This window comes from Aulonocara sp. 'chitande type north' Nkhata Bay, linkage group LG6 (assembly GCF_057382095.1).
Source record: "Aulonocara sp. 'chitande type north' Nkhata Bay isolate Kocher_YH1m ecotype deep benthic linkage group LG6, A_spYH_male_GT1.1, whole genome shotgun sequence".
NCBI lineage: Eukaryota > Metazoa > Chordata > Actinopteri > Cichliformes > Cichlidae > Aulonocara > Aulonocara sp. 'chitande type north' Nkhata Bay.
The window spans coordinates 22683331-22698064 of record NC_141349.1 but is presented as its reverse complement, the minus strand read 5'-3'; the positions used below and the strand labels follow the sequence as shown (position 1 = coordinate 22698064).

Below are 14734 nucleotides of genomic sequence, written 5' to 3'. Positions count from 1 at the left end.
AGCAGAGCTTTTTATACACAGTTGCAAGAGATGATTTAATCTCATTTGCGTAACTGTTGGGAAACTCTAACTCTTAGAAAACATTCTCATCTTAACAAGGGTAAACACAATTGGGCAACAATCAGGGACACACCTGATTAATCCTTTTGCTGCAACACAGTGATGTGAGATTGACCAGGTATGAGTCACATACAAAACTAACTGTTGTTTGTATATGTTCCTTTAAGTATAATTGTCTACCCTTTAAAATGTAGGGGTAATGGTCACCAGGTTGTATCTATCTATATATCTATCTAATGAGATCTAATAACTGTCTGACGCCCTAAGAAAGAAGACTGTGGCCACTTATGAGTCTGGTAAGGGATTTAAAAAGATCTCAAAAGAATTTGACATCAGCCGTTCCACCATCTGGAAAAGTATTTACAAGTGGAGGACATTCAAAACAACTGTCACCATGCCCAGGTCTGGCCCTCCAAGCAAATTCACCCCCAGAGCAGACCGCAAGGTGCTCAAAGAAGTCATCAAAAAGCCTAAAATGTCATCACTGGAACTACAGGAGGCTCTGGCTGCTGTCGATGTGAAAGCGCATGACTCTACTATCAGAAAGACACTACACAAGTTTGACTTTCATGGGAGGTGTGCAAGGAGGAAACCTTTGCTCTCTAAGAGAAACATTAAGACCAGACTGAAGTTTGCCAGGACAAACGTAGACAAACGCCATGACTTCTGGAATAATGTTCTTTGGACAGATGAATCTAAAGTGGAATTATTTGGAACCAGAACAGTAGACATGTTTGGCATAAACCAAATACAGCCTTGCAAGAAAAGAACTTCATACCAACTGTGAAGCATGGAGGTGGCAGTATCATAGTTTGGGGGTGCTTATCTGAGGCACCACCTGGCCAGCTCACCATCATAGAATCCATCATGAAGTCTGCTGTGTGTGAGGAGTGGGGCAAACTTTCTTCTGATCGATGTCAGAGACTGGTAAAAGGCCACAAAAGGTGTCTCACTGAAGTTATATCAGCCAAAGGTGGCAACACTAGTTATTAGGGGGGGTAGAATGTCCTAACTTTTTCCTCCATTAAAATACACAATTTTTGTTTTTTGTTTTTTTTGTTTTTTTGATGTGTAAATTATTATTAATATTATTATTATTATTATTATTTGGTTTTTATTTAATTGCAATTAAGTCACTTACTTTTCCAGTAATACATGAAAACATGATTGGACAGTGATATGTGAACATTTCTTAATAAAGAGCTGATAATTTAATGCGGTGCCCTTATTTTCTCACATGACTGTTGTAAAAGTACCAGACATACACGATGATTGTGCTCACTATTATTACGTTTTCTTGACAGTTGTGAACTCAAGGAAAACAGTCTGTTCCAGTCGAGCTCTTTCTCCCCGCTCAACTCTGGCTTCACTATATAGAGAAATAGAAAGAGACTCCATCATCAGTCAATCACCACCACCTGTGGCTCACCCTCCTCCCGGTACTGACTCCTTGAGTTCACTGCACCACTCCTCCCCTGCAGCTGCACAGGGACCACACCTCAGCCACAACTGTATTTCTTGTGTAACGATTTTAAAAGATCTTTTTTTTTTTTTTGCTTGGATGAATCTGTCATTTCAGTACATCTTTATTGTCTTCATTATCTTTTTTTTTCAACACTTATTGGTTCCACAATAATATGCAAATACAAGTAATACAATACTTGGGAATTTTCTACAGATTGTCAACGTGTATGAAAAGCATGATGGCTCTCACCACGGCTGGTATGAGGTGAGTACTTTCTTTATCCTCCACATTTAAATCACACATGAACATCACTTTCTGTAAAACATTTGGATTTTTTTTTCTCTCTACACATCACCACCAACCCCCATCCCCCAGCGATGTTAAAGACTCATTGCCTGCTATCACAAATGCTTGATTGAATTTCTTCAATCAAGCAAGGGGGTGGGGCTAGGAGGAGGAGTTGGCCGTCCGACTGCGGTCTGGAGTGTGGGGCCTCCCTGCTGCTGCGGAGTCGGGGCGGTCTGCTTCTCCCCACCGCAGGGAAAAGGGTAACACCACCTCGGTCTGGGTGCAGTTTCCCCCTCCAGGGGCAAGGGTACCTAGACCCGGTTCTTAGAGTATGCTTGGGGAGTGTGTTTGTGTGTACAGCGTCTCTCTATGTCTGTTTCCACGTTGGTTGAGTATGGAGTAATTGCTTATGAGAGCATGAGGGTGGGAATGGATGTTTGTATCTGTGTGTGCCTGTATGTCTGTTTCTATATGTCAGGTTGGGTATCAGACGCCACCTCTCTGGGGACATCTCAGGCCCTCCAAGGTTTGGAGGCCTATCTCCCCCCACCGCTTCCCCTGCCGGTGGCGGACGCCCTCAGACATCGGTGTGTTGGTGGTTCTTTGTGGCTGGGGATGGGCGTCCGGGGATGGGCGTCCGGGTACACACCGGCTCACTCCTTGGTGGCTCCTTATCGGGGTCTGGAGCCTGGGGCTCGCTCGGGCCACTTCGGGGTTGGAGTGCCCTCGGCCTCTCGGCCTGGGGCTCGGTCACTCTGGCACAGCTGGCCGTCGGCGGAGCTCACAGGCACGTCACTGCAACCCCCCTGGCTTATGCTCCGCGGCTGCTGAGTGACCCCTCATCTGGGACTCTCCTCAGCTCTTTCTGGGACAGTGGCGCGGCTGCCCCTCTGTTGGTCTTCCTTGGTCTCTTGTGTTCTGGGGGTCTCTGGATGTCTGGCGTTTTGATCTCCTCCATACCTGCTTCATGCCCTGGTGGACGGGGCTGTGCCCCCCCCCCACACACCCTCTAGCAGATCATTACATGAAGGAACCTTTTAACAACAAGCGCGCTCATGCTCACAGGTGTACACACGGGGGATCACACACACAAACTACACCCTTTTTGGCTCCTACCTCAAAGCACACTGTGCGCTGTCAATCTTACGTGCTGCACATGTCATGATTCGTTGTGTGGCAGGCAGGAGAAGGACCCAAGATGCAGACTCACAGACACGGGGATAAACTTAAAGATCACAGTTTTAATGCTGGCTTAAAGGTGAAACACAAAACAGTACTGAACTAAACTGGAAAAACTAAACATGAGATGTACCAGGAACCACGGGGAGAATAACACACAACATGAGGGAGAACGCGACGCCGAACAGAGGGAGACGCAGACAGAAATACACAGAGGGTTAACGAGGAAAGTGGGAACACACGGGGAACACAGCTGACACAGATAACCATAACGAGACAGGGCGGGGTGAACATAACACTGACGGGAGACAGGCAGAGTCAAACAGGAAGTACACAGAGGTTCAGACAGGAGGAGAGAGCACGGGGAGAACACAGACATAACAGGCTGGGGAAAACATGGAATAAAACACGAAAGGGGACAAGGGCTCACGAATACATAGAGGGGCACACAGGGGGTGAGAGTCACAAAGGGAAAGCACACAGGGAACAACATAACAGGGCAACTCCGGAAACAGAACCTAAACAGGGAACTGAATACAAAAATACAAGAGAACTAAGAATACTGGGCCAACCCGGCCCAGGACCATGACATCACCCCCCCCCCCACAAGGGCTGGCTCCAGACAGCCCAAACACAGGAAAACAAAAACAAAACAGAAAACGACCCAGGGCGGGCGGCGGGGGCCTAGGACGGAGGGCTCGGAACAAAAAACAAAAACGAACAACAGAAAACACAGGAGCACAAGACCATAGTTCAAATAAAGTTCAGGGGGCCGACCCAGAGCCCACCGGCACAAAAGTTCACGGGTCACACGGTCGGGGGGCCGACCGGGCGGGTGGCACAGGTGACAGAGCTGGTCCGGAGGCCGGCCGCGCGGAGGGCAACGGCGGGAACGAAGGAGACGACGGAGCAGTTCAGGGGGCCGGCCGCGCAGAAGGCAGCGGCGGCGGCGAAGGAGACGGAGCAGTTCAGGAGGCCGGCCGCGCGGAAGGCAGCGGCGGCTCTCCAGTGTCAGGCGTACTGGCCGAGGCCCGGTGGGCACAGGACCAGTCGAGGCGGGACCGGTCGAGGCGGGAGACTCTGAGGCTGGGCCAGACGAGGACGAAGTCTCTGAGGCTGGGCCAGACGAGGACGAAGTCTCTGAGGCTGGGCCAGACGAGGACGAAGTCTCTGAGGCTGGGCCAGACGAGGACGAAGACTCTGAGGCTGGGCCAGACGAGGACGAAGACTCTGAGGCTGGGCCAGACGGAGCTGCAGAGGCTGATGGAGGCTGAAAGGGCCCCTCGGACCCTCCAGCGGAGACAGGAGGCTGAACGGGCCCCTCGGACCCTCCAGTGGAGACAGGGGGCTGAACGGACCCCTCGGACCCTCCAGCGGAGACAGGAGGCTGAACGGGCCCCTCGGACCCTCCAGCGGAGACAGGAGGCTGAACGGGCCCCTTGGGCCCTCCAGCGGAGACGGGTGGCTGAACGGGCCCCTCGCGCCCTCCAGCTGACGTGACGCGAAGCGGTGGCGTCGCCGCAGGGTGCCGGATAGGCACACCTGGGAGTCCAACAGCAGACGCAGGACAAACTGTTATGAAGGCCCCTGGCTGGACTAGGAGCTGAGGAAACACAGGCTGCTGAGGCACAAACCCAGAGAGAGAGAGAGCAGGTAAAAAACAGTCTATAGGGCTTAACATCTTAACACAAGAAACCATGAAGTGGACAGTGGTAGGGACCACCAGTTCTGAGCCAGCAATCATTAGGTTCCCAAAGTCTGCATCAGTCCGAAGTGGCTCAGAGGTTACTAGCCCAGTCTGTGTAGTCCTAGGAGAGGTCAACATAAGCTGGTTGGACTCAACCGGTGGTAGTGTGCGGCTCAGAGGAGCTGGTTCGACCATACGGAAAACAAGAACCACCACTCGATCCACAAAAACAAAGCTTAGATCATCAGGAGCTGACTCCTGGAAAAACAGTAAATACACAGATATGGACCTAACCAATGGCACCGTGGTACCATGACTGTGGTGTGTTGGATGGATGTGTTTGTTGGAACCCGTACCCGCAGTGATCTGTGGTTTCAGAGTGCTAACCCTATTGAGTGGAGAGACAGATACAGGTGAAACGGTACGTGAACCATTAACTGAAGCAGGTGACACTTCAGGCTGAGAGAGGGTGGTTACGACATTGTTCGGGGCCAAAACCCTATCTAGTGACGAGTTCATAGAGGCAGGAGAAAATGGTGTCACATAAATCCTGACCCCAGCTTCCATCTCCTGAGTGGTGGTTATGGTGCTGGAGCAAAACAGTTCAGAACCACCTGGTTTATTACCTATGGGGAGACAGGAGACGTGTTGTGACATTACAGTGTCCTGGTCACCATGATCTGCTGTTATGTGTGCATCTTGGTAACATGCTAGGGGTTCATGACCAGTGTTCACAGTCTCTGGTTCGTGAAAAGCAAGTGTAGCTGGGCACACCGGAGCACTAGCTATGCTTTCGTTGCCTTCATTCAGTGACTGATGGAGGAGCAGGGCCGGCTCAGGAGGGAAGAGAGAAACCACAGGCAACTCAGATTTAGTTGGAACTGCAGACACGGAAAGAGACACCAAAGGAAACACCTCCCTACCGCTATTAAAACCAAAGGCAGTGGGAAACCTTGTCAGTCTGTGAATCGAGTCTGTGGTCCCTGCCGGGTGGAGTGAAGCGGGAGCGGAACTGTCTCTGGCCTGCGGCTCGGTGAATGGCTCATTGCTAGCCACCTCACCGGCTAAGTCCGTAGCCTCCTCACATGCCTTCCGCTCAGAGGTAACTTGGAGTGACTGGACAGTTTCACTCACCTCCGAGCGTCGGGCGATGCGGTGGCGACGCGAACGCCGTTTTCTTTTGGCCGTGGGCCCCGTAGACGTGGGAGATGGAGGCTCCTGAGGCGTCGCAGCGGCTGAGGAGGCGGTAGTAAGCGGAGTGGCAGGCGGGAGTCCCAGGCAACTCCGGGGGCCCCCAAGGGCTAGCCGTGTCCCGCGGAAAACCTCATCGTAGGGGGGAGCGAGCCATGGCTCCTCTCGTAGCTCTTCCTCCAGTTGCGCGCATACGGCGCGCTGCCGCTCCTCGAGGTCGGAATCCGCGCCCCCACAGCCACCTCATGTTGCTCAGTGGAGGGCAGAACGGGCCGTGGCGGTGCGCGACAGCGGCGGGAACGCCGTTTCCTCTCAGGGGCGGCCGTGGGCTCAGCCTGGCCTTCCGTGGCGACCGGCTCCTCGCCCTCAGACCACATCCGTGCCAGGCAGGAAGCAGGAGACGAGTAGCCCGATCGCGGCGGCGAGGGTGGGTGGTCGATCTGTGGTGGGACAGCTGACGAGAGCTCCTCCTCGGTGATAAGCCAGGGCTTCCAACGGAGCTCGTCCTCCCGATACGCCCGTAACACCTGCTGCCGCTCCTCTTCACCAAAGTCGCTGGCCTCTGGCATCTCCGTGCGCCACGTAGTGTAGACAGGCGGTGGCGAAGATGTAGAAGCCGAAGAGAAGCGAACAGGCGGTGTAACGGTGGTGAGCCCCATGGTCCCGATCCTGACCGTTTCCGGTTCTTTCTGGGACAGCTGCCCCGGGCGGATGCCCACGGCGGACACAAGAAAGTCCCGGATGTGGGGGCGCAGCGCGCCGAATAGCCACGGGAGCCCGGACACCATCCGCTGAAGACGGACGGCTACGGTCTCCCGGTATTCGCCTCTAGGCAGCGTCGCCCATTCCTCACAGTGGTATTCCACCGTGTAGACCAAGTCTTCCTGGAGGTCCGCGGAGGGGTTGTGAGCTGCTGGGTCCAGTTCGGGGTCGCGTTCTTTTGTCATGATTCGTTGTGTGGCAGGCAGGAGAAGGACCCAAGATGCAGACTCACAGACACGGGGATAAACTTAAAGATCACAGTTTTAATGCTGGCTTAAAGGTGAAACACAAAACAGTACTGAACTAAACTGGAAAAACTAAACATGAGATGTACCAGGAACCACGGGGAGAATAACACACAACATGAGGGAGAACGCGACGCCGAACAGAGGGAGACGCAGACAGAAATACACAGAGGGTTAACGAGGAAAGTGGGAACACACGGGGAACACAGCTGACACAGATAACCATAACGAGACAGGGCGGGGTGAACATAACACTGACGGGAGACAGGCAGAGTCAAACAGGAAGTACACAGAGGTTCAGACAGGAGGAGAGAGCACGGGGAGAACACAGACATAACAGGCTGGGGAAAACATGGAATAAAACACGAAAGGGGACAAGGGCTCACGAATACATAGAGGGGCACACAGGGGGTGAGAGTCACAAAGGGAAAGCACACAGGGAACAACATAACAGGGCAACTCCGGAAACAGAACCTAAACAGGGAACTGAATACAAAAATACAAGAGAACTAAGAATACTGGGCCAACCCGGCCCAGGACCATGACAGCACAATAATGTTTAATATTTAGTATTTACTGTCATATTCCCATATATCATTGTGATGTTGTTTATTCTATTACTCTCGTTTTCTTCTGCTTGTTTTCTTTTATCTTTCTCAGCAGGTGATCCAGGTGATCGATAGATGTATTTTTTTTCTGTTTATTCTGTTGGTTTTTGTTTTTTGCCTTTTTTCCCCGTCCCTCTTCTCAGCTGTTTTTCTTTCCCTCTTTCTTTCTCCCCTTTCTTTCCCCCAATCAAGTCTGTCCCGTATTCAGCAAGTGAAAATAAAATAAACAATAAAAGGTGAATCAAATAGACCATTACGGCAAGGCTGGGATGGTCAATTTGGTAAAGTAAATCCGTTGGGCATCTTTCTTCGCCTTTAGACAACAATTCTAATGGCAAAAGAGCCAAACCTTAAAAAAAAAAAAAAAGAAAGAGACTCCATCATCAGTCAATCACCACCACCTGTGGCTCACCCTCGTCCTGGTACTGACCCCTTGAGTTCACTGCACCACTCCTCCCCTGCAGCTGCACCAGGGACCACACCTCAGCCTAGAGCTGGGCGATAGAACGATAACGATATGTATTGCGAAATAACTTTTTCTCAATAGAAAAATTAAACTATTGCGTTTAATTTTAATTTATGTCCTCTTAAAAAAAAAAAAAGAAGAACAGCCAATACAAATTAAGTAGTGCAGAGCCGAACCAATCACAGCCGCAGCGTCGCGTCACGTGACTTGTTACGTACAGCACAAGTGCCAAGCCGCACATGTGTATTTGTTTGAAGCAGCCAGCCGCCGTGCCGCCCGGGTAATGGAGTGTGCCGACTAGAGAAAAATCAACCGAGAGCGTGACCAAAGGTTACCGAAGAGAAAACAGATGATGGTTCCAATGCCGGAGAGATTGTCGAATGGAAGAGCCATAGAAGTTCCGTAGTGTGAAGGTATTTCGACTATTTCAAGTCTGACAAAAAACAGAGTAGCGTGCACTGTAAATGTGCCGAAAGCAAGTCTGGAAATACAATAAACCGGTGCATGCTCAATCTCTGACTGGAAGCGCTAATTCGTCATTCGGCTTTTGTCAGACTAAAGTAACTGTTAAAACTGTTTGAAAAGCTAAGCTATACAACAAGGAGAGTTTGAGAATTTCCTTTTAGTTCTCAGTTTATTTGATATTGACAAAAGTTAGTCAGTTTTGTCTGTTCTTCTGTAAAACAAACTAAGATTTATTTTTAGAATTAATATTTTGTTTCTAAGTGGAATTGACAATTTAGTCTGTTTCATTTGTTCTATTTTGAAACTTAAACGCTTTAGCGGCTGCTTTTTGTGTAGTTTGCAATATTTGCCTTTATTTATCTGAAAAAGTCTCATGTTTCTTTAGTACATCTACCCTGTTGAACTTATTATGGGAAATAAATATTTAAATCAAAAGAAGCTGCTGATTATTTCACATTTTACTTGTGAGCAACGGCACATTTAAATCTCACAAATATAGTTATTTGGCTTATATTGTGATATATATCGTTATCGCCTGAAATGAAAAAAACATTTCATGATTTGGAAAAATCTCATATCGCCCAGCTCTACCTCAGCTACAACTGTATTTCTTGTGCAACGATTGTAAAAGATCATTTTTTATTTGCTTGGCTGAATCTGTCATTTCAGTACATCTTTATTGTCTTCATTGTCTTTTTTTTTTTCAACACTTATTGGTTCCACAATAAGTGAAACCATGCTGAAGGTATTTCTGCTTGGATGCTTCCCATGCCTCACTCTAGTTCAACCTGTAAGTATTATTATAAGTGATTATATATGCAGATACTACTTGAATATGCAAATACAAGTAATACAATACTTAGAAATTTTCTACAGATTGTCAATGTGTATGAAAAGTATGGTGGCTCTCACCACGGCTGATATGAGGTGAGTACTTTCTTTATCCTCCACATTTAAATCACACATGAACATCACTTTCTGTAAAATGTTTGGATTTTTTTTTCTCTCTACACATCACCACCAACCCCCATCCCCCAGCGATGTTAAAGACTCATTGCCTGCTATCACAAATGCTTGATTGAATTTCTTGGAGTCAAAAGTGGCACAACCAGTTATTAGGTTTAGGGTGTAATTACCTTTTCACACAGGACCACATAGATTTGGATACATTTCTTCATTCTACTGTTTCCATGTCACGAAATACACCTTTTGAGATCTTTTTTTTGTCTTAGCTCAGAATGTAGTAGCATAATTTTCAAACAATAAGTCAACTATACCATTACTTAAGGATAGCACATGACTTTAACAAAATAATAACATAAGAAATCAACAATATAAAATAACACAAAATGCACAGTTGTAATATACAACACCTGATTATTTTCTAGTTTCTTTACATTTTCTAAAAAGCCAGAAGATAGATATATAGATAGATAGGACCTGGTGATCATTACCCCTACATTTTAAAGGGTAAATATTTATACTTAAAGGAACATATACAAACAACAGTTAGTTTTGTATGTGACTCACACCTGGTCAATCTCACATCACTGTGTTGCAGCAAAAAGATTAATCAGGTGTGTCCCTGATTGTTGCCCAATTGTGTTTACCCTTGTTAAGATGAGAATGTTTTCTAAGAGTTAGAGTTTCCCAACAGTTACGCAAATGAGATTAAATCATCTCTTGCAACTGTGTATAAAAAGCTCTGCTGTCAGTACAACATTACCACAATCATCCACATCTCTGAGACAGTCTGCTGAAGTTGTGAAGACCTGACGGTAACATTTCTCATCAATCTCTTATTGCTTCTCTGTTTTCAGTATAATGTTGGTTGAATGGTGATTTTGCAGATGGTTTTGACCACATCTCATCTGAAATATTGTTAACAGGTGAAATCACTGAAAACATGATCAAGGTTGTGTTTCTGCTTGGATGCCTGCTGAGCCTTGCTCTGGCAAATCCTGTAAGTGTAATATGACTAAAGACTGTGCTAGTGATGTTATCTGTAATATATGAATATATCTTGCACTGTGTGTGTGTAACTGTGTAACCAGAGACTGTGTCAGTGCTCCTATCTTGTCATATCCAAACAATACAGGGAGTGCAGAATTATTAGGCAAATGAGTATTTTGTCCACATCATCCTCTTCATGCATGTTGTCGTACTCCAAGCTGTATAGGCTCGAAAGCCTACTACCAATTAAGCATATTAGGTGATGTGCATCTCTGTAATGAGAAGGGGTGTGGTCTAATGACATCAACACTCTATATCTGGTGTGCATAATTATTAGGCAACGTCCTTTCCTTTGGCAAAATGGGTCAAAAGAAGGACTTGACAGGCTTAGAAAAGTCAAAAATAGTGAGATATCTTGCAGAGGGATGCAGCAGCCTCAAAATTGCAAAACTAAAAACAAACTAAAAACTACTTCCAAAAACATTCAGCTTTGATATTAATGAGTTTTTTGGGTTCATTGAGAACATGGTTGTTGTTCAATAATAAAATTATTCCTCAAAAATACAACTTGCCTAATAATTCTGCACTCCCTTGCTCTGGCAAATCCTGTAAGTGTAATATGACTGTAGAATGATATATCTTGCACTGTGTGTGTGTAACTGTGTAACCAGAGACTGTGTCAGTGCTCCTATCTTGTCATATCCAAACAATACATTTGCATGTTTTTTTTAAACAGGACGACTCAGCACACGAGCGCGATGCACGTTCTTCATCTAGGGAGGGGGTGAGTCTCATGTTTGTCTTTCTAGGTTTGAACATTAGACACACTTGACTCTCTGATATTTACATATCTCTAAGAAGTTATTCACCAGAGAATGCATTATCACATGTAATAATATATATTACTGATTCTCTTGCAGACTACTGGGCCTTCCCTAAATCGTCTTACCCTGCTCCTACCTTTTCTACAGAATCCAGCACTTCTGCAGAATTCAACGCTCCTTGCTTTGCTTCTTGCTGCTATACGATAAGCTGCTCCTTAACCAACAGCTATTACTGCCACAAAGGAGGAATTGAAAACGAACAAACAATGAATAAAAACCTATGTTAAATTGCACTGGGATTTTTTTATTTATTTACATACTTATTTCTGAGTGACTCTGTTTTAAAAAAAAGTTAAAAAAAAAAAAAAAAACAAACAAGAAAAGATTATTCTAGTCAATATAAACGACATCTCCTTGTTCATGCAGTTTCTCCCAAATCACACCCTTTTGTCTGATCATTACCCAATAACACGAAGAAGACCGACCTGGAGCCAAGTGTCGTTCCACCCACTTGACCTCCGTCAGACTCTCAGCCAGGTTCCCCATAGCACTCCTTTTATTGTGGTTACATGAATATGCATAGGTTCATTAACATATGACGTTTCATACACACAAAGAGTACCGTGCGTTGTGTGTGTGTGCCAGGAGTCTAGTGGTCCATCTAAACAAAAGGCTCTTACACTCAAACAGATATACGTGTGTTTGCTATACCATATATCAGCAAGAGAAGATACGACCTCTCCTAGGAGGTGTGTGATCTATGCCAGAACACTCCGTAGAGGAGTGAACACCCCCCCCCTCTTCATGCTACACAGAGTTGTTACAGACCTCCTAGGATGACACATTCTTTCAACAAATGATTATATACTTCTAAGCATATGAGTAAATATTTCTAAGCATAAATGATAATGAACAATACAAATCTAACAGTGCACCTTAAAGCTGATACAGTGGCCCCTCATTTATCGTGGGAGTTACGTTCTAAAAAATAACCTACGATAGCTGAAATCGCTGAAGTAGCCAACTGTATTCTCTCTTTTTTTTTTTTTTTTACAATTGTTATAGATGTTTTAAGGCTGTAAAACCCTTCACTACACACTATACACTTTTCTCAGACAAGCATGAACATCTTTACGCTTTTCTCTCTTGTTTAAACACTCAAAGTTCAAATCTTTGTAGAAAAACAAGTCTAGTATTCCAGAATGAAATCAAGGCTAAAACACTGTTTTCAGGTCTAGAACATGGGAACAGAGCAGCTGCAAGAGAATTCAACATTAATGCATCAATGGTAAAGAAGTAGAGGAAGCAAGAAGAATGAGTTGTGTAAAGTTTGACTTTTCGGACTGTTTTGTTTCGCTTAATGCGCCTTATAATCTGGAAAATATGGTAATTTCTACTTTCCGTTAGCATGTCCAGAAGTCCAACTTTTTGTGCGATTGTTAGCAGCCTCCTCTGTCTTTTGGGTGCTACCGCAGGTGCCTTTGACAGTGCAAAACATTTCGTCAACATTGTTGTGTTTGTTGGGGAGAAAACTTACAAACATGCAGTACAGCACTTCAGAGTCACACTGCTAGCGATCGAAGATTTTTGTAAATTTTTCAAGCTGAACGCATTCTGTACTGTACAGGAAACCCGGCACAAGATGACTTTGTGAATTTCTTCACGTGTAAAATTTTAAACATTGAAGAAAAAAATTGCCCATAATCATCTCACAGATGTAACATTATGTACAGCTACTTTCAGTAGGAAAAATGACAAAAGCTTTGTCCAAAAACTTGTGTGTCATGGCTGTGTGAAGGCAGGCAGGAAAGGTGGACCAAAAAGCAGGACTCACAGAGGCACAGGTGTACTCAAAACCCTCAGCTTTATTGTGGGAATGCAGACTGAACAAAGAACTAACTAGACTGGAATGCAAACAAACTAGCAGGCAGGCAAACAGAACACACAGGGTGGTATGAGGATGAACAGACGTTAACGATGCCACACTGACACAAAGACACACTGGGCTTAAACACACTGAAGGAGTCATCAAGGAATTAAAGACACAAGGGGAACAGCTGGGAGGGATAAGACCTAACAAGACAGGGGGAATAAAGCTAGAAACACTGACAAAGACAGGAACATGAACCTTCAAAGTAAAACAGGAAACAAGACACACTTTACAAGGACACGGACTCGACAAAGTAAGACAGACTAGACGCTGAATTAAACCGGCAATAATAACAAAATACAACCCGAACCTTAGTCATAATGCAAAAACATACCAGAATAACTGAAACACAGATTCATAATTCAAAAATAAACCAAAGCATAAGGAACTCAAAATGCTGGGTCGATCCGACCCAGGACCGTGACATTATGGGCCAAACTGTACAATAAAAAGGTGTTTGTGAAAAACCCAAAACAAATTTTGTGTCTGCCTGATTTTCACTGATGAACTTTATTTTGCAGCTACCAAACACAACAGTGAGCAGAAAGACTAAAGAAAAAGTCAAGATTCAGTTTAGAAAAGAGAAAAACTAAAGCAAAACAAGCAACATTATGTGCTTTAAGGTGCCAATTTGAGAGGTATACCAGGGAATCAGGTACTGGTTGAAGCCTTTCTTTTTCAGAAGAGCTACAGTATCCAGAGTTGTACATAGTGAAGAAGTAGCGTTCAGCTAGCTACACTGCACTGTTGGCACAACAACATTTTTAATCTTAGTTTAAGACAGAGTCACTCAAAAATAAGCACTGATTTTCAATAATCCTGTAAATAAATGACAAAAGAACCCCAGTGCAATTCAACATAGGTTTTTATTCATTGTTGGTTTGTGGCAGTAATAGCTGTTGGTTAAGGAGCAGCTTATCGTATAGCAGCAAGAAGCAAAGCAAGGAGCGTTGAATTCTGCAGAAGTGCTGGATTCTGTAGAAAAGGTAGGAGCAGGGTAAGACGATTTAGGGAAGGCCCAGTAATCTGCAAGAGAATCAGTAATATATATTATTACATGTGATAATGCATTCTCTGGTGAATAACTTCTTAGAGATATGTAAATATCAGAGAGTCAAGTGTGTCTAATGTTCAAACCTAGAAAGACAAACATGAGACTCACCCCCTCCCTAGATGAAGAACGTGCATCGCGCTCGTGTGCTGAGTCATTCTGTTTAAAAAAAACATGCAAATGTATTGTTTGGATATGACAAGATAGGAGCACTGACACAGTCTCTGGTTACACAGTTACACACACACAGTGCAAGATATATCATTCTACAGTCATATTACACTTACAGGATTTGCCAGAGCAAGGCTCAGCAGGCATCCAAGCAGAAACACAACCTTGATCATGGTTTCAGTGATTTCACCTGTTAACAATATTTCAGATGAGATGTGGTCAAAACCATCTGCAAAATCACCATTCAACCAACATTATACTGAAAACAGAGAAGCAATAAGAGATTGATGAGAAATGTTACCGTCAGGTCTTCACAACTTCAGCAGACTGTCTCAGAGATGTGGATGATTGTGGTAATGCTGTACTGACAGCAGAGCTTTTTATACACA

At 45.3% G+C, this 14734-nt stretch overlaps 2 long non-coding RNA genes across 2 annotated transcripts; one reads left to right on the top strand and one right to left on the bottom strand.

The window, feature by feature from the left end:
- The first annotated feature begins 10148 nt into the window (after window positions 1-10148).
- On the top strand, window positions 10149-11480 carry LOC147327796 (uncharacterized). The gene is made up of 4 exons (XR_015130047.1): window positions 10149-10194; window positions 10306-10379; window positions 11106-11153; window positions 11290-11480. It is a non-coding gene; the product is annotated as an uncharacterized LOC147327796 (long non-coding RNA).
- A 2472-nt stretch (window positions 11481-13952) lies between these two features.
- LOC147327795 (uncharacterized) lies at window positions 13953-14734 on the bottom strand. The gene is made up of 4 exons (XR_015130046.1): window positions 14647-14734; window positions 14462-14535; window positions 14286-14333; window positions 13953-14149 (listed from the first exon to the last, which is right to left on the bottom strand). It is a non-coding gene; the product is annotated as an uncharacterized LOC147327795 (long non-coding RNA).